Source organism: Lygodium microphyllum, chromosome 13 (genome assembly GCF_053477565.2).
Source record: "Lygodium microphyllum isolate KBCC chromosome 13, Lygodium_microphyllum_v1.1.10, whole genome shotgun sequence".
NCBI lineage: Eukaryota > Viridiplantae > Streptophyta > Polypodiopsida > Schizaeales > Lygodiaceae > Lygodium > Lygodium microphyllum.
In genome coordinates, this window is record NC_141147.1 from 126708316 (window position 1) to 126727649 (window position 19334).

Genomic DNA, 19334 nt, shown 5'->3' on the forward strand with positions numbered 1-19334 from the left:
TATTAATAATTTGTGCACCTGTCTTCTTGAACCTCACTTCATGACCAAGATCAGTTATGGCAGCAACAACTGATAAGAGATTTCTCTTGATTTCGGGAGCATACAACACATTTGAAAGCTTTTTGACTTCACCATTTGCAGCAACAAAAGAAATAGTACCTGTGCCCGCAGCAGGGCATTTAGCATCATTTCCAACCATCACAGTGATGGATTCTTGTAGAGGCTGCATAGAACTGTATAGACCTTTCTTGTTGGTCATGTGACGGGAGGCCCCACTATCCAACACCCATGAGAAAGTGGTAGATTCTTCTTGCGCCGAGGAGCACACTTCCTCAATGGTCGCCATGAATAATTCCAACTCTGCTTCAGCCGTATTGGCTGTCTCTTTCCCTTTACTTTTAAGGGTACCATTCTTTTCATTTGCCTTCTTGACACGACAATCTGCAATTGCATGTCCTTTCTTCTTGCAGTAGAAGCACTCTCCTTGAAACTTCTTTTTTCCGCCCTTCTTCTTTTTGTCACCAATATTTTTTGTGGAGGAAACACCTTTGCCTTTTGCATTGGCAGAGAATGCAACATCTCCATTGTTGCTTCCTTCTCGAGCTTTCAGCCTCAACTCCTCCTCCATTAATAATGCACAAAACTCCTCAAAAGTCAAAGCTTGAGGTCTCACCTGAGTATTAAGGGTAGTTACTAGTCCATCAAACTTTTGTGGACAGATTCGAAGACACCTCCGAGCTAGCTCTTCGCTAGTCCTTTGTATCCCAGCACCAGCCATCTGGTCGTGCAGATTCTTAATCCGAGTGATGAATGCTTCAACCGTCTCTCCTTCAGCAAAATTCTCCGCTGCTAGTTGATTCTCCAAGTTTTGAATCCTTGTTTGGTTTCGTGTTTCATACTGACTCCTTAGTACATTCCAAGCCTCTGACGCTTTGGTTGTATGCTGAATCAGAACACTGTCAGAACAGCTTGTAACTAAGGCACACAATGCATCTGCATTCCTTCATTTCCAAGCTCATAGAAGATCTGCATTCGGAGGAATAATCACACCAGGATTTGATGGGTCGAGGGTAGGCTGTGGTTCTACGTCAGTCCCCAGCACAGTCTCCAGAAGCTCATAAGAATCAAGGATAGTTGTAATTTTGAACTTCTACAAGGTGTAGTTTGTACCATCTAACTTGCCTTCGCTGAAGGTTGGTGGACGAATCCTCAGTGTTTGAATAGCCGGTACAGCAACACCACCTCCTGCACCACTTCCGAAAGTCGACATAGTTTCTCTTTGCTGTTGAAGCCTTTGCCTCTTGCATACTCTCCGATCTCTAGAGCCCCCTGGGCTTTGATACCATGTAAAATATTACACGGTGCAGCGAACAGAATCTGAGAAAGAGATAGAGAGTACACAACAGATAAGAGGAGAATCAGTAAATTCTTTAACTTCAAACAACTGATACAAAGATGGCTCTGTCCACCCGTGCGCTTCCACTATGTGAAGCTTAGATGGCGATCTAGACAGAAGATAGGTGAAGAGCTTAAGGCTAGCTGGAACAACAACTTTGACTGGGTGAAAGATGAGTGAGAGATGGCTGCGAAGGGGTTTAGCTTTTATAGCCCGTGAAGGTCGTTAGGTTGGCCTGCTGACCGACCTACCATATGAGCCTCCACTAGTCGGCCAGGGAATATTCTGTCTAACCCAAAGATTAGACCCACAACGGTCACCTTTTTGCCATCCGGTCACATAGACCTCATCTGATATACAAGTCAGGACTCAACCAATGTCCGGGCTCACATTTGGCTTCACCTCATAATGGGGGCCTTACAACTTTGAGCACCATGGATCATTGGTAGCACCTAATGAGGGTGGGGCATTGATCATATCTAACAACCTCTCCTCTGGAGTCATGCCATGTATTGTTGTAGTGGGAGACATGTTCATTATGTAGACTGCTGTAGCAACTACTTCAGCCCAGTAAAAATCTGGCAAGTCTTTTTCGTTGAGCATGGCACGAGATACCTCTCCAATATGCCTATTTTTCCTTTCTGCAATTCCATTTTGTTGTGGGGTATGACTACATGAATATTGTTGCTTTATGCCATGCTCCTCCAGGAACCTTGCAAACTCATTTGAGAGGTACTCTCCCCCTCCATCTGACCTTAGGCATTTTATTTGCAGGCCTGTTTCTTTTTCAACCATAGCTTTAAGAGTTTTGAAATGCCCAAACACTTCACTTTTCTTTCTCATAAAATATACCCAAACTTTTCTGCTATAGTCATCAATAAAAGTAACAAAATAATGACAGCATCCAATAGATGCAGCTTTAGTAGTCCACACATCAGAGTGGATTAATTCCAATGGCTTCTTACTCTCTTGAACATGTCTAGGAAATGGTTTCCTTGCTTGTTTTCCAAATTGACAGGCTTCACATACCTTATGCATTTCTGCAATCTTGAATTTAGGCAATCCTGCAACAATATTTTGGGCTTGCATTGATTTAAGTCGTTGTACATTAACATGACCAATGCGTTTATGCCAGATATCAATATCTGCAACTACATCAGTCCCATGTGCAAACATTGCTGTACTCAATTCAGGCATGTCTGCATCCAACATAAACATTCTGCCCTTCTTCTTTCCTTTTGATATCAAGCAACCTTTATTTTTCATATCCTCAACAAAGCATCCATGAGAATTAAATCTGACCTGCAAGCCCTGCTCAACCATTTGACCAACAGAAACCAGGTTCTTGTTGATATTCGGGACATGAAATACATCCGACAGGTATTTCTTTTTCCCATCCTGCATAGACAAAGGAATTTTTCCAATCTGCACAATAGGATGTGCAGTATCATCACCAGTCTCCACAAATCCTGGTTTTTCCATTTTCCTTGCATCCTGCATCCATTCTGCATGACATGTCATGTGGTTTGATGCACCTGAGTCAACATACCACACATCATTGCTTTCTTCTGCACTTGTCACAGAATTGGTCATGTGCTGCACCATAAACAAATGCTCATTTATGTCATCACCCTGTCTACTAGAAGATGCATAATTCCCTTGTTGTAATTTTCCATTCATGATGTCATTCTGCTTTTTATAGTAGTCTTTAGCCATATGACCCATTTTACCACTGTAGTAGCATTCAACATTGCTGTTTGTATTTTGGCCTCTTTGCCATCCACCACGACCTCTTTGGCTCCCCTTGCCTCTAGAGTTACCACGTCCTCCTCCATAGGACTAGTTTTCTTGAGTTTGCTGCATATTCTGATTTCTACCACGGCCTCCTGATCGGTCTCCTCTACCTCTGCCTCTACCTCTTCCAGCATTTGAGTAGAAGACAGCTTCTTTTGAAGTTCCTCCTGAAGAAGTTGCACCACCATTTCTCTGCTCCTCAGAAATTAGAAGAGCAATCAACTCCTCAAAATCAGGAAATCTTTCACGGACGGAAATCGATGTTCGAAACTGTGCATAATCCTTTCCTAGACCATTCAAGGTCACAGAAACTAAATCATCATCTTCCACTGGCGACCCAATGGAAGCAAGTGCATCTGCAATCTTCTTCACCTTCATGTGGTAGTCATTGATGCTCATACTTTCTCTTTGTACATTGTGCAACTCTTGCTTGAGCTGCATTTTTCTGGCTTGCGTATTTGTGCTATACATTTTTGACAAAGTATCCCATGCCTCCTTTGGCGTACTTGCATCCTGAATATGCACAATCATAGAGTCTGAAATGATGATAGACAGCCAGTACATAACTTTCTTGGCTCTCCCATGCCATCCTTTAAATGCCTGCATTTGCTGTTGATTGGGAACATCAGGAAGAACTGGTTCTTCTTCATTTCTTGCAACGAATTCCCAATATCCTTTTCCCATAAGGAAAATCGTCATTCTAAACTTCCATGCTTGGAAGTTGTTCTTGTCAAGCTTTTTAGTGACAATCTGTGAAAGAGAATCAGATGCCATTACAGAACACTGCAAAAAATTCTGTCACTGCAAAAAACACAGCTTCAACCTCACAAGGGCAAATCTGCAAAACTGATGAAAGTGGTATTTGACCACATAGTCACTTCCTAGTGACGATTTTGCATCAACAGGCAACAAGGATGATTCTGTAACTCCCAATGCCTCTGTGCACAGGCATATGATGCAATTTCTACAGTATCTTTTCACCGACCTGTAGAATAATGGTCGCACAGCAAAAAATAGGGCCTTTTCCAAAGTGCGTGCGGAAAACTTCCGCCTCCTAAACAAGCACCGAAATGGCCTCAAATCAAAAAAATAGGGCAACCAAGGGCTAAAGCCCTACTCCCGCAGCATATACTACCCTCTTGCTACATCGCGAAGGGCGTCTCAATTTGAGACATTGCACTCTTACACTTTTCGGCTGTGCTATCTGTAGAGACTTGCTCTCAAACTCGAAAAATGAAAGCAACACTAGTCCTCTTACCAGAACACCACGAACTTGGTTTGCTTTCTTGAGCTCCTTCCCATGAACCGGGCTCTGATACCATGTCAAGATTGTGGCAGAGAAGGAAGGAGTCTCACTTGTAGCTTTCTTGCTTGCACAATGGGGGAATACACACAAAGGTGGAGGCTGAAAACAATTTTCCTCTTCTTAGTTGTGTAAGCCAAAAAGAACTCTAGTACAAAGAAATAGAAGAACCCTATATATGGGTCTCAAACCAAACTCAACTAACTAAGGTGGCATACTAACTGAGCCACGAACTAGAGTAGATAAGGATAGCTATCATCTAGCTATTATTCATGGGCGGTGTACCAACCGCATCTGTAGCTAACAAGTCGGTGACATAAATGCACAACAGTCACCCTGGCGTATCACGAGTGGAGCTCGATAGCTCAACACACATACCGCAACTATAATAAACCAGTGCAACACAAGGAGACATCACTTACCTGAATTCCATGGTGTTTACTTATATACTTATCATTTGTGCTTTATTATCTTTTTCTTTTGCTAAAGACGTGAAATATATTAAACACAGATATGAAAAGTTTGTACAATTGGGGAACTTGTCAGCACTTAACCATTTAGAGAAAAAAAGTCATGGCCACATAGCATTTGATAAGCCTTTTATACAACATGGGGATACTCTATTTGTACGAGGCGGGGCGAGTCCAGGTGGTCAGGCGACTGAGGATGTGCTGGTAAGGGGCTCTTGTGAGGCTGGGCTGGGAAGATGTCGGTCGGGACCTAAATGGTGTAGTCCCTGGCCACAACTGTTTCCAGAATTCTTTTGAACAATGTATCAAATTCCTGTTTGTCTCAAGATGCCCTCTCCTCTTTTGAGCACATATAGGGCCCAAGCTTTTGGGGAGGGCCCGCGCAGCCGAGGTTGCCACTCCTCATGCATTCCCTTGAGCTTCTGTTCCCCTAGCCTGAAGAGTTTTTGGCCTACATCTAGGGTGGTATTTCTTGGGGCCTCGTTTCTTTGCATACCTTTTAAGGGTAGGTACGTAGCGTTCCAACGGAGGAGCTTGTGCTGCATGCTCCCTTCAATGGCAAATAGCATCCTTGCAAGCCAGCTGCACTGGGTGCTCCATGTCGGCTATCGTAGGGGGACCTGCAGAATGCGAACCAAGAATTAGGCCTTGAGGTAGGATAAAACTATTTGCATGGAAGGGATTATATAGTGGGTTATCTAGTGCATATAACAAGGAGGGGAGAGGTGAGGCATGCAGTGTTTGATGTAGAGGGATAGCCCCCGTGATGATGTTCATTTTGCCTCCATCCATTGATAGATCTTGGCTTATGCTAAACTGTGTGGATTGGTTGTCATGGAGTGGGGAAGGGCTCATCCTCGGAACGATAGACCAGAAAGGAGAAAGGTGTATAGAAAGGGACGGTGCCCTGTCTACACCATCAGAGATGTTGGTTAAGGCTTCCTATGGTGGTAATGAGGGTTGGATGCCCTCCACCTGGAGGTGGGAATGGTCACACAACTTCTAAATGTGTGGTGAGAGGAGGACCTGAGGAGGTCAGCCTGTTAAACCCAACTCTTCTCCCTACGCTTGACTATCATTGCTTGTGTGTGTTGATATTATCTATACAGGGTCATGAAATTCATTGTTTATTTATGATGATAAAATCCAATTGTAGAACTTTGGATTGTACTGTAGTGTGGCACATGCATCCAGTACTCATTGCGGCAACTTACTCAATAATGATAGATATTATTTAGGATCGAGTAGCATGAGAGTTCTCTTGGCTAGTTCCAGATAAGTCTGTACCCTGAATGGCAGTCAGAGGTGAGTCGCATGCATTCATGCAGGAGCCTGTCATAGTGCTCATCAAGATGTTCTTACTCTTTCCAGGATAGGGAAAATGGCAAGTATTCTTCAAGCTGCTCCTTAGGGAATACTCCCATGTACGCAAGGACGTAGATACATGCGAACACTTTGAGCTTAGCATCCAACTCAGTTAAGCATTCGGCGACACTTCTATGTTCAACGAGGGCTTGCTCGATTGCTATTTCATGCAAGGTTCTAGGAGTTTCCCTAGGCTTTAGCATAGCTAGGGGATCAGGCCTAGATGAGCAAGATTGGTCAATGCTAGGATTTCTTATGCTCTTGGGGTTTGTGTATTTTTCCTGAGGTTTTGCTGCTATTGTCTCATGGTTCTCCTAGGATGTGACTGGTATACTCTTGTCACCCTGTTGTGACACTATTGTATCCACTCTTGATTGGTCAATGCGAGTCTTTTTTTTAGTGGATTGAGGGTTGCAAGCAACTGTTGATGGTAACGGCTGCTTTGATTTTTCAAAACACATGGATGTGCCTAAGGTTTCACCGCTATTAGGAGAGACATCAATGGTTCATTGGTGGATGGACTTGATGCTTTATTCCTTAGCTCTTGAGCACTCTTGGTCTCAATCTTCTTGGTGCCTACAACCATCTGCAATTGTCATTGTTTTTGATGTTTTGTCCTCTTTTTCTTAGGAAATTGTGGTGTCTCTTTTAAGGACTCAAGACCCAGAACTAGGTCAATCTTTGATGTGCTTGGTTGGGCCTTAGCACTCTCTTTCTCTGGTGTGCTCTCATAAGGCTTAGCTGCGACTTGTTGAATAGCCTTACTAGGTTGATTGGTTGGATGCGCCATCTCCTTGGCCACATCTTTGAGAGGTTTCTCCTCAAGCCTAGGCTTTAGGTGCTAGTTGCAACACCTCCTTCACAAGTGACTGCTAAGGACACGTTCTACAAGGGGCATTGTCACAGCTAAGGGCTGTGACTGTTGTGATCCCTGATTGGAAATAGGAGCAGCTAGTTCAGTAGATTGGCTACGATTGGTGGATTCTGATGTCAAGTCCTTAGGCCGATTGGAAGTGATTGTGTCTTTTGTTGCCCTTTTAGCATTCACTTGGGTCGAGAGCCATGGGTGGTGTCATGTTCCACCTCTTGGGAATTTGGAAGCTTAGTTGGAGATAGAGATTGGGATTGAGCAGCTACACTTGACGATTGTTGTTGTGCTTCCTGTGTCCATTTAGGGAAAGAGGGTGTAGGAGATTGGGGACTCTTAGGTGGGCTTGACACTGCCTGGAAGATTTGCATGTGGCTGTTAGAGATTCTACCCTTTTCCTTGTTGAACATTTAGCCTTGCTATGAGCAATGTTGTGCCTATGATGCTTGTTATCCTCTTGGGAAATCAAAGGCTCCTTGGGAACTAGTGGCTTTTGCTTATCCTCAATGATTACATCTGATATCTGCTTGTCAAGCACGCTAGGCGGAGGATCTACCTCCTAATTAGTCTCGTTTGGTTTCTTGATTTCGATCGTGAGGGGCTCAGTCACTCCAATGCTTTTGACTGGAGACTTGGTTTTTCATTTAGACTTCCTCCTACGCTTCTTTGCTCTTGATACGTCCTGGCCTTCGGCTTACAAAGGAGGTTTAGCAAGGGGTTTTGTCACTCAAACCCATCGGCTACCTACGTAATATCCTTGAGCATGTAGCAACGCTTTGGAGGTCCATATAAGTTTGCTACATCCCTATATTAGAGAACCTCCAATGGAACAAATCAAGGAAGATTTACCTAACATAGAAGAAAAAGAAGAGTTCCTTGTGCCTGAAAGAATTTTATACCATCACGACAATCCTCTAAGGTCAGGTAAGGTATTACGAAAGTATTTGGTTAAGTTTAAGAATTATCCCCCATTGGATGCTCAGTTTATGAGACTGAAAGAGAACTACAAGACTTTCCAGATCTTCTTAAGGACTATGTATCCCCTCTACAGTTGAGGTCAACTATTTAAAAGCCAGAGGGATGTCACTAAATTGATTGCTTATTACACATTCTCTATTTAATAAATTCATGTCAATAAATTAATGACTCACTTTTCTTTAAGTGTTGATGATGATCTAGCATGGCCATGAGGCCATTTCGAGACCAATATTCCTAGTCCATCACATAATGGGGTGATCAGAGCACTATGACGGGGATATCGGGTACAAGTAGTATAAGTTATGAAGGGGGAAAGACGTTTCTACCAAGTGTAAGAGTGTACACAAGAGCCAAGAAGTTACACATAAATGAAGATGGATTAATTTCTAAGAAGAGGAAGTGCATTAGCATTATGTATATGTGTTTATGTGTGCATCTGAGGATGCCTGGGAACATTTACTTGTGTGTAATGAGCATTGCATTCATTCGGGGTTATCCTCTCCCTTACAAGTCAAGGTTTAAGGTATTTTTATTTCAATAAGAAAGGCAAGAGAGGTAATTCTCTCACTAAGAAAGACACATTAAGAAAGACAAGAGAGGTCATTCTCTCACTAAAAAAGATAAGAGACGTGATCCTCTGAAAGTGAGGAGAGAAGTGATTTTCTCTTTCTAAGGTCTAAAAAGACACAAACTTTTGTGTGGAAGTCAATCTTAAGGTTGAGGCCCAAGACAATTTAATGAATTCCCTTTAAGGTGGTTGCATGGACCACAAGTTAAGAGTACAGTTTGAGAAGCTGTTCTTTTTAAAAAAGACATGGTGAATCCACTTTTAAAATATATTGCAATAGAAAGACAATCTCTAAAAATGGCTGCACAGGTTATCAGAAACATCAAGTTCTACAACTTTCCTGTTGGACGTTTTTTCATCCGAACAACGCATTGAGAGATATCTCGAAATTAGTGCTCCAGAGTAGGTCCTAGAACAACAACATCTTGCATGAAGAACAACTCAAGTCTCTCTCTAAGAAGAGAAGCTCTTGAAAGCCTATAAAAGAGGAGGCTCTCCTTGGGTGTGAGGGAGGTAAAAGGAAGCATCACTTTGCATGCATCCCAGAGGAGAAGAGAAGGTGCAAGTGCTACGGAAGCTCTACTAAAATCAACTTCCAAGAGGAGAAGAGAAGGTGCAAGTGTTGTGGAAGCTATAACGTGTCCGCTCGTCCACTTGTGGGACACGTCTTAGCAGCCCATTGGGAAGACAGTCTAGAAAGGGCCGCCTGGCACTCGTAAGGAATGTCATAAGGTTTGCGATCTAGGTCTTCCCGAGTCTGCCCCGAGCGGAAGTGTCTGGCCGTTCCCACTTAGGACCGACCTGAAGTCAGGGTTTCCTTCCTATCAGCAAAGTCTCTAGGAAGTAGCTAGCGTCGAGCTCCAAATGAACCACTTTACGTAGGAACAACAGAGTTGAAGTGGATTTATGCTGCACTTGGTTCATGGAGAATGGGAAACGAGAGGGATGCCAAGCTCAATCTCTCTACCCATAAGGCATAATCTCATTCCGTTCCCCTAAAACAGCATAAATCGGGATTCTACCTTTACTAAAGCTAGGTCTTTACAGTCTCATTATCACGTCTTTTGAGAAAAGTTCCCAGCTAACCAGGATCACCCTTTTGTAGAGGACGGACCCAAGTCACATCCACCACACTTTCCTTGGTTTGCTTAGTTATCTAATTACCTACCACATTATGTATAACATGCAAAGGCAGCTTCCTTAATTAATCAATTTAAACACAGGTTCCTTCACATAACTTAAGCAGTGACACAAAGACAATGTCAAGCAAGTTCCTTTTTCAAATGTCTGATCTTTATTTATCATAGTCCCGGAATACATCAAGTATCATGCCCGAAGGCTATCCTAGCAATCTATAGGATTGCTGCTCTACGTTTTGCCCGTAGACTAGTACATGGGCCTTGAGATCCCATCTTGAGTCACGTCGGCCTCTTGTGCGGGATCCAGAGGCAAGAAATTTATAGCTAGAGCCTCCCCTGGCACCCAGGCGTCCTCCCGCTCCAAGCAGCACCCACAGAGAGACCTCTCACAGCGGGTTAGGTCCATATACCTGACGCAACTAACAACCCCCTTCAATAGGGCCAAGCAGACAGTCGGAGGTAACTGAACCTGCCTCTCCCTCTAGGATTTTAACTTGAAGCATTAAGTGTTTTGCCTTGAATTAGTTCCTTGAGCAAGGAAATTCAAACAATGTACCTAAGTTTACAATCACGATCATTTCAGAGGCCGTTTGTACGACCAACAACTAAGGTGTGATTCCTTTTTCCCGAATGCTTCCAGCATTTGATCCTGGATCATTTGCAACTTGGCGAGATCCCAAGGGCTTGGCAAGCTAGGTTGCTTGTTTCTCCTTTATTTTCTGGTTAGGGTTTGTACCCTGCCAACCCTAATTATCCTTACCTTAGGTCTCTTGGTAAAAATAGGTCATAGAGACAACCCCGTTGTCCTTGGTTGGTCAACTTGCTAGTTATCTCCTAGATCCCTTGAAGTCTCTATGTGATCTTTCCTTCGATCCGTAATTGACCAAGTATACTTTTGGTGATACAAGAATACCTTATCTTAACCCCCTTTTTCAATAGTACTCAAATGCACTAATGTTTGCCCCTTTATAACCCTTTCTTTGAGCTTGTCTAATTGCGTTGATTAAGACAAGTATTGACTTTACTCACCATTTTCAAGGCCAATGTACAAAGCATGAATTCAAGCATTCTAATGCACATTAATTTCATGCAATCTTTCTATGTGTGCAATCTTGATATTACCCATGCATACAGTAGCGAAGGTTCTTTCAATGCATGCGACTTAACATGTTGCTTGTTTATGCAAGAATCTTTCCCATGCATGTAGAAGTTTTCCTTGCATGTATCTAATATTACTGTGATACTTTATGCATTTCACTATCAATCTCAAGAGAAGACCCTAGGAAATGCCATTTCCAATTCAATACACGATGGAGCATAATGAATATATTTGGGACACGAAGGTAATACTCAATCGTTCCATTAGTGCACCTGACTTCCATGAAATCACCCCGTGTTTGCAAATATTCATGCAACTCATGCGCTAGACTTTTTTTATTAAATTCAAGAGAGCCTTCTTAATCAATGCAATGAAACAATTTTTATGAGAGTGTCTAATGCAAAAATTCCCTATGAATTTATTCAATATGTGTTTCATGAACTTTGTGTATACGAGGTTACGTAATCATTTAGCATATTGAGTTCATTGACAAGGAGTGCGGGATCATGGACGTGATTCTTAACAATCGAAACCCCATTTAGCCACTCCTCTGCCTTGGGTAGAAACACCTACAGAGTTGCTAGTTGCGTGCCTCTTGGGTGCCATCTTTCGCGGAAATCTAGTGGCCTTTGTGTGCGGGGATAGCTATTGGATGCGCAAGAATTTCCTACAAATTGTCCAGTAGCTTCCCACCAATCCTCACGGCCTTTTCACTTGAATCGATGTGGTCACGGATTAAGGAAAATTTAAGCCGGGTCTTGCGGGTGAAACCCCTCCTAAAGGAGATGCTTTGGAAGCTTCTTGGAAGCTTTCAAACTCCTTTCTCTTCTCTGATAGAAAAATCAGATGACATCTTCTCTCCTTCTTTTGATGTAATGATGGCGGGGGGGGGGGGGGGGGGGGGAGGAAATGATGATGATTATGATGATAATGATGAAGAAGATGATGGTGATGACGATGATGATGAAGTGGGGGGGGTAAGATGATGATGATGGTGGTGGTGGTGATGGCATCACGACTGCGTAGGGGAGGGGCCGCGCTACTACCGAAGGCCTGGGGGGGTTATACAAGGGGAGGGATGTCTTATGGAGGGGGCCAAGTGGAGGGCGGCGCGCCATGCCACCCCCCCACTTGGATGATGCATGGTTAATCTACCTCTCTCTCTCTCTCTCCCTCTCTCTCTTTGACATCCTCTCGACAGGGAGAGAGAGGAGATAAAATTTTTTTCACCAAAATTAAAACAAATTACCTTGAGAGGGGAGTTCCCATGGAAAAGAAACATGTAGACTACATTGGGGACATTACAGAAGCTTTGTTGAAATCAAGCGCCAAGAGGAGAGCCCTACACATATTGTGTAGGAGAGAAGGAGACTGAAGAAGGATCAAAAGGTGCCAACTTCCAAGTTGTGCAAGTGTTAGTTGGTTGTATATCATGCAAGGAACTGTGATCTTGTTTCGAGATCTACAAGTAAGAACTAGCTTATATGTAATGGAGGAGCTTGCTCCTTGTCAATAATATAACTCCACAATGGGAGGGACTGGCCCATCTTCCAGTCTCTAGTGTGTTACCAATTTCTCTACCCCTCTCTCTCTGTCTACATCTTTCTTGTCTCTCATCTATTCTCCCTCTATGCCAGCATAATATTCACCATATATATTTTAAGTATATAAGAAAGTCAAGCATGTATCTCAGATCTTATAACGGTACCAACAAAAGTGAGTAGCAAGGCATACAAAAGTATCTCATGATTGAACATGAACCTGAGAAAAATGAAGATAAACATGTAGCAGATGTCTCCCAAGACCCTGGAATAAGAGGCCCACCGGTCATGTTAAAGAATCATGCAATGTCCATTGCCTTCTACAAAGAATATCACTGTCATATCAAAGTGTATCCTCCAATACTAATTGAGGGGAGGAAGGTTAATGGAATTTGATGGAGATGGTAATGGAATGAGAGGGGAACATTGCAAAAGTGGGTAAGACAAATCATAAAATGAAGATAAGTGAAGGGATAAAGAAGATGGAAAAGATGGAGAATTTAGCAAAAACGTTTGAAGAGTTTCAACTGAGAAAATAGAAGGAATAGGAGAAACTATAGGAGGAAGTTCAGAAGGAATAGGAGACGATGTAAGATCAACAATAAAAGGACAGATAGTAAAAATAGGAATATGAGGAAATCTAGAAGGAGTAAAGGATAGAAGACAATTAGTGTCAGGACTAGAAGAAAAAAGGGAAACACATAAAGGAAGTGATAGAATACAAGAGAATAGGAAAGAAGATCAATAGGATCCAACGGATAAATGGAACAAAGAAAATTAAGGGCTCGGAAAAAGGAATAAGTAAACAATGGATGATCAGTAATATAGCTCAACAATTGAGTTTGCAATGGCTAGATATCAGACTTATAAAAGAAACTTTGTAAATGGCAAGGTTCCAAAGCATCATCCTCCAAAGGCGGATGCCAAGCACGCCCTCTACACCAAGATGTTTGTTGATGATAAGTCTTTAAGCTTTTCGCTAATAAGAGCTCCACTGTGAAGGAGCATTCATGACTGCTTGCAAAATGACATCCCCCACATAAGCATTCAAATCCTCCTCATTAGGAATTTGTAGATGTTCTGTGAGATACATAAAAGATAATAATTGGGTTTCATGTGAAACTAACTCATCCACAAATCTATCAAAGATATCCCTCAGCAAATATGCAGTCCATAGAGTTGACCAGCCATCCTCTGGAGGTTCCAAATCCACATTGCTTAGAGAAATATATAATGCAAACTTCTATTTATTATACTTAATCCAGAAGGAGAGGGGAGGTGACACCAATTCAACATAGTGAGAAAAGTTATCGTGCACACAATTCATTCGTTGTTGAAGGCATTCTACCTTAGTAGAAAACCTATCACACAACTTAGCCTTTTATTGCAACTGATCAATCTCCTCAATAGAAGATAAGACAAATGAAATTATTGGAGCTGGAGGAGGAATAGAGAGAACAACAATTTTCTAGTTAAGCTCTTTAATAAGCTTCTTTTGCAATTCGACAGTGTCTTGGGAATGGTGCAATTCACCCTCACAAATTCTCAACTTACGAGCTAACTCTATCATGTCCTCAAGAGCTGCATTTTTTTCTTGAGTTAAAGCCATACTTGGAGCTTCCAAAGTAGCTACTTTATTTTGTAACTCTTTGATTTGGACTTGCCAGGAATCCATGAAAGTAGTAGCATCGGTCATCTGTTTATGAATATCACTGAGGGTAGCTTATTTAGATGCCAAGTCCTCTAAATCTTTGCTCAATTGATTAGTCCACGAGTAAACTTTGTCTTGCAATGAAATATAAATCCATGTGTATATAGACTGAAGATATGAAGTAAGGGAAGTCTCCAATGTAGACTAGACACAAGAAAACAACTAGGAAAACAAAGATCCAGTCAGCATCATCTGTAAAGCAGAGGGAATCTGCTGATCTGGCTATCCATCCCTTTGGGCAGCAAATAAGTTAGGACAAGATAAGAATGAAGGGATGAAACTATTAGAAATAGGAGTAGTGTCTTGCATAGGAGGATCTGCAACTAAAGCTAAAGAAGGACTAGACAATCATGTGGTACGTCTGCATTTAGTTTGGAAGAACCTAGGAGGGGACTCATCCTCCATGTCTAGATTTGGCTATAATGGAGGAGGAGATGGAAGAGAAGGTGGAGGCTACTTCGGAAGAGGAGCAGGATCAGCCATACTAGCACACCACTAGGAGGAGGGGCAACGGTAATAATCTTTTGAAGGAAGACACCATAAGAAACATTACTACCTTGACATTTTTCGACTCATTGAAAATATTGATCCACCTAGGCCAACATGAATGCAGCCCAATTAAACTTGGCTCCCTCAAGGATCCGTACAAACCTGGTAAAAAGCTCCCTGGAAAGACATTTGGAGGTAGGCTTTCTCGACATGAATCCCTCTTGTAGGAATTGGCATAGTTGCTTCTACACTCGAGAGGAGATATGAGCAAAAGAAACCCCAAAACTAGTAATAATTTTACTGGACACCAAAGAGGTACATGTCTCCTTTTGAAGAAGTGAAAGGATCTCCTCGATGTTCAATAATTGATTTCCACTAGATATAAAGGAAGTAGAAAGGGGCAGACACAATGCTTCACTGATATTGGCAGTGGAGAGGCAGATGCATTGGCAAACAATACTCTTTTTTATATGATGCCAAGAAAGAGTAGCAGAGCTTGTTATCCGTTGGCAGAAACTTAAGTGCTACAAATGAACAGAGACCAGCACAGTGAATACAATCCGCTTCCAAGAGAAGGGAATAGTGACGCACTGGCCATGGCACATGCTGGATCACAATCGAGGGAGTAGAGGAACATGCCATTCAGACTACACAGGATATCCACACACAAACAAAAATAGGAAAATTCCTACAAAACCCAAACACACCATCACTAAGAAAAATATCATGACAAAGAAATAGAAGAACAAATGAGAGCGGACCAAACCTCCCCAGGCAATCCAAATCCTACAAAAAAAATTTGATATGACCTATACACTTGTAACGTGTCCACCTATTCACTTGTAGGACACGTCTTAGTAGCCCATCAGGAAGAGAGTCCAGAAAGCGCTGCCCGGTACTCCCATGGAATGTCACGGGGTTTGTGATCTAGGTCTTTCTGAGTCTGCCATGAAGCAGAAGCATTCCGACTGTTCCCACTTAGAATCGACCTAAATCAGGGTTTTCCTAGTGGTCAAAGCCCAAGAACGGTAGCTAGCGTTGAACCCCAGGGGAACTACTTTACGTAGAAACGTCAGGGTCGAAGTGGATCCATGCTGCACTTGGTTCAAGGAGAATGGGAAATGAGAGGGATGCAAAGCTCGACCTCTTTGCCCATAAGGCATAGTCCCATTGCGTTCCCCTAAAATAGCATAAATCAGGACTCTAGTATCTTAGAATCTAGGTCATCGTTCTTTGTTGTCAAATTCCTTCGAGAAAAGTTCCTAACCAGCCAGAACCACCCATCCATAGGACGGATCCATGGCCACATCCACCACACTTTCCTCAAGGTTTCTTTAGTTGTTTAATTACCTACCACATTTAGTTTGACACGCAAAACAGCTTCCTTAATTAGCCAATTAGTCACCAATTCCTTCACGTAATCTTAGCATTGACATAGAAAAACAATGTCAAGAAAGTTCCTTTTCAACAATTGATCTTATTTATTAGTCTTTGGAATACATCATATAATTCAGTGCGTAGGCTAATCCATAATCCGCTCGAAGGCAATCCATAATCCGCTCGAAGGCAATCCATAATCTGCCCGAAGGAAATTCAACAATCCTCAGGGATTACTAATCCAAGTTTTCGCCCGTAGACTAGTATGTGGACCTCGAGATCAGATCCTGAGTCACATCAGCCTCTTGTGCAGGACCCGGAGGCAAGGGATTTATAGCCAGAGCTCCCTTGGCACCCAAGCATCCTCCTGCTCCAAGTAGCACCCACAGAGAGACCTCTCGCGGTGGGTTCAGTTCACGTACCCGGCGCCGTTAACAACCCCCTTGGATAGGGTCAGGTAGATAGTCGGGGGTAACTGATATTACCTCTCCCTCCAGGCCTTCAATCTGAAGCATTAATTATTTTTCCATCTTTAGTTCTTTGAGCAAAGAAATACAAACAGTGCTCCTAAAATATAAAAACACAATCAATCCAGTGGTCATTTGTTTGGCCAACTACTAAGGAGTGAATCCTTCTCTCCGAATGCATCCAGCATTCGATCCGGGATCAATTGCGACTTGGCAAGATCCCAAGGGTTTCATTGCTTGTTTACTCTTTTATCCTTGGGTTAGGGTGTATACCCTATTAACCCAAATTAACCAACACCTTAGGTTCCTCAAATTAAGACCGTAAATCCTGGGCAACCTTGTTGCCCTAACTCAATTGGTCAATTTGTAGGCAATACATAACTTCCCTTAACTTGGCAAATCGGCCCAAGGAAAGCTGATGTAGCAGGATGTCTACTCATCCTCTTGCAATTTAGACTTGCACTAGAACCTGCCAACCTTGTTCTAAGGAGTGGTGAATCTATCTTGTGAATTAAACACAAAGCCATGCGACATTGCAACTTGTTGCATGAACAAGTGTCACACCTAACTTGGGGGATCATTTCTCCCATCAAACGGTGTTCCTTGGTCAAGAAATATGTTTAGTCAAGATGTAGGGTTTGGGAGTCCTCTTGATCTAACCCAACCCTAACCATATTAGGCCGACAACATTGGGCCCTAGGGTTTCTAAACTCAATCGGAAGTCTAGTATTAGGCCAATTTAACCTAGGGTAAAAACCCTAGATTGTTATTGTATGGGCGTCTAATTAACCCTAACATTTGGTGAATGTGGTAGGATATTGGGATCGAAAATCTTGGCTTGGCATCCCAAGTGCAATACTAGGCAGAATTTTTTTAATGTAGCTAAACCCTCTCTAGCACTTGGAGGTGTTCGTCGTACCAAGTAGTTATGCTTTTACGAATCCCTTGAGGGTTATGCCATTACAAGTGCTCTACCTAAAAGCATCTAATTGTCTTGTGATAGAGTGATCTTTTCTTAGAAGAGATGCAAATACTTTTCCTAAGAGATGCAAATAAATAAATTCAAGATACAACATTCCATGCAAGTATGCGAATCATAGACTTTTTCTTCTATGCAACTATAAGGTTTGCAATGACCATTTATTTTCCTTGCCTAATCTATAATGATAGACAATTCATGGCTAACTCATATAAAAACCTACGTTGAGTTTCAACAAGAATTATATCTATAATCCTTTGTCTGATGCATTGAATTCATGATTTAATATGAAATGCATCTTTTTCTAAAAGAACTTCGATAAAGAAGTTCACGCATGAGGAATTTCATAAGACTATTGTTGACTTAATCCATTCAACGACACTTAACCCGAATTAAAAATGCAAGCATCCTCACATGCAACAGGTAAGTTCATGATTTCCTTTTCATGCAATGCAATTCTTTGGACAATATTCTAACGGATGTTAACGATTATTTCCTACAAATCATATCTAGGAAACCATTGCCTAAATGCATTATGCACTTGTTCTTTCTTGCGAGGAAGACAAGGATGCATTTAAACAAATTTTCATCCTTTTAACCTATGCAATATGCGTTTAGGATTGTCACTTTGGAAATGCAAGCAAAGAGCAATATGCAACTAAAACTCGTAAGAAAAATAAGTAATTTGCATTCATAACTTCCCCATGAAAATTAGATGTGCCCAATGCATTCCTTTTATGCGGAATTAAACTTCTAAGAACCTGGGTATGAGGACTCGCAGCGATGTCCACGTGTAGACTTGGGTTGGAGGCTCCCGCGTGAGCACCTTGCATCTTTTGTTTGGGGGCCATCGATGACGTAGACTCTTGACTCCGCAACTCATCCTTGCCTTTTTGCGATCTCTAATCTTCCTCTAGCCTTTGGCAAATCAGTCTCAAAATCTACCTACTCCCTCCCTTGCACAGAAATCTCTTTTACAAGACGTGGTTTACAACACCCCGGGAAAGCTTGGTAAGAACAAGGCTTATGGAAGCCTTTTAGAAGCTTCTAAATTAGAAGCTTCTATACCTCTGCCCAATACACAATGACGTGGGGTGGGGTGGAAATGATTGGGGAGGAGGGATGAAGGCGACGATTGAGGGAGATGAAGATGATGATTCCGATGGGGGTGGGGTAGACGGCAGTAGAGCATAAATCCCCCATGCTCTCCACATAACATTATCCATTTGCCCACCCCATGCTCTCCACATAACACAAATCCTCTCACACTCCCTCTCCCTGCCATGCATCAGCTGAGGGGAGGGGGTAAATAATAAAAAAATTTACCTTCATTTTAACATTATCCATTTGCCCTTTTCCCCGAGAAGGGTGTTCTCGTGCGGCTTGCGGGTTTTTGCCTTGGCCTTATTTGCACAATGCGGTTGGGGTTTATTATCACGTGCGTGGGGTAAGGACTTAGCCACTGACATTATTCCGTTGTGGGAGATGACTTAGCACTGCTTTTTGCACGGGCGTGTAGTGGTTAAAATTCTTTAATATTTCGTGCGGAAATATTACAACACTCATGCAACCGAAAGCGTCATGCTATGCAAACACTCAGGCACCCAAAAACCTCGTAATCAAGCACTCCAAAAGAACAAAAAGTCAAGCACACCGTATCCTAGACACTAACTAAACTCAAAAGAGAATCACAAATTCGGACCATTAAAATAACTCAGACCAATACAACCACCATCGTTCATTAAGAAATCCCAATCCTCGTAAACATTGGCATATACCTAAGGTGCAGT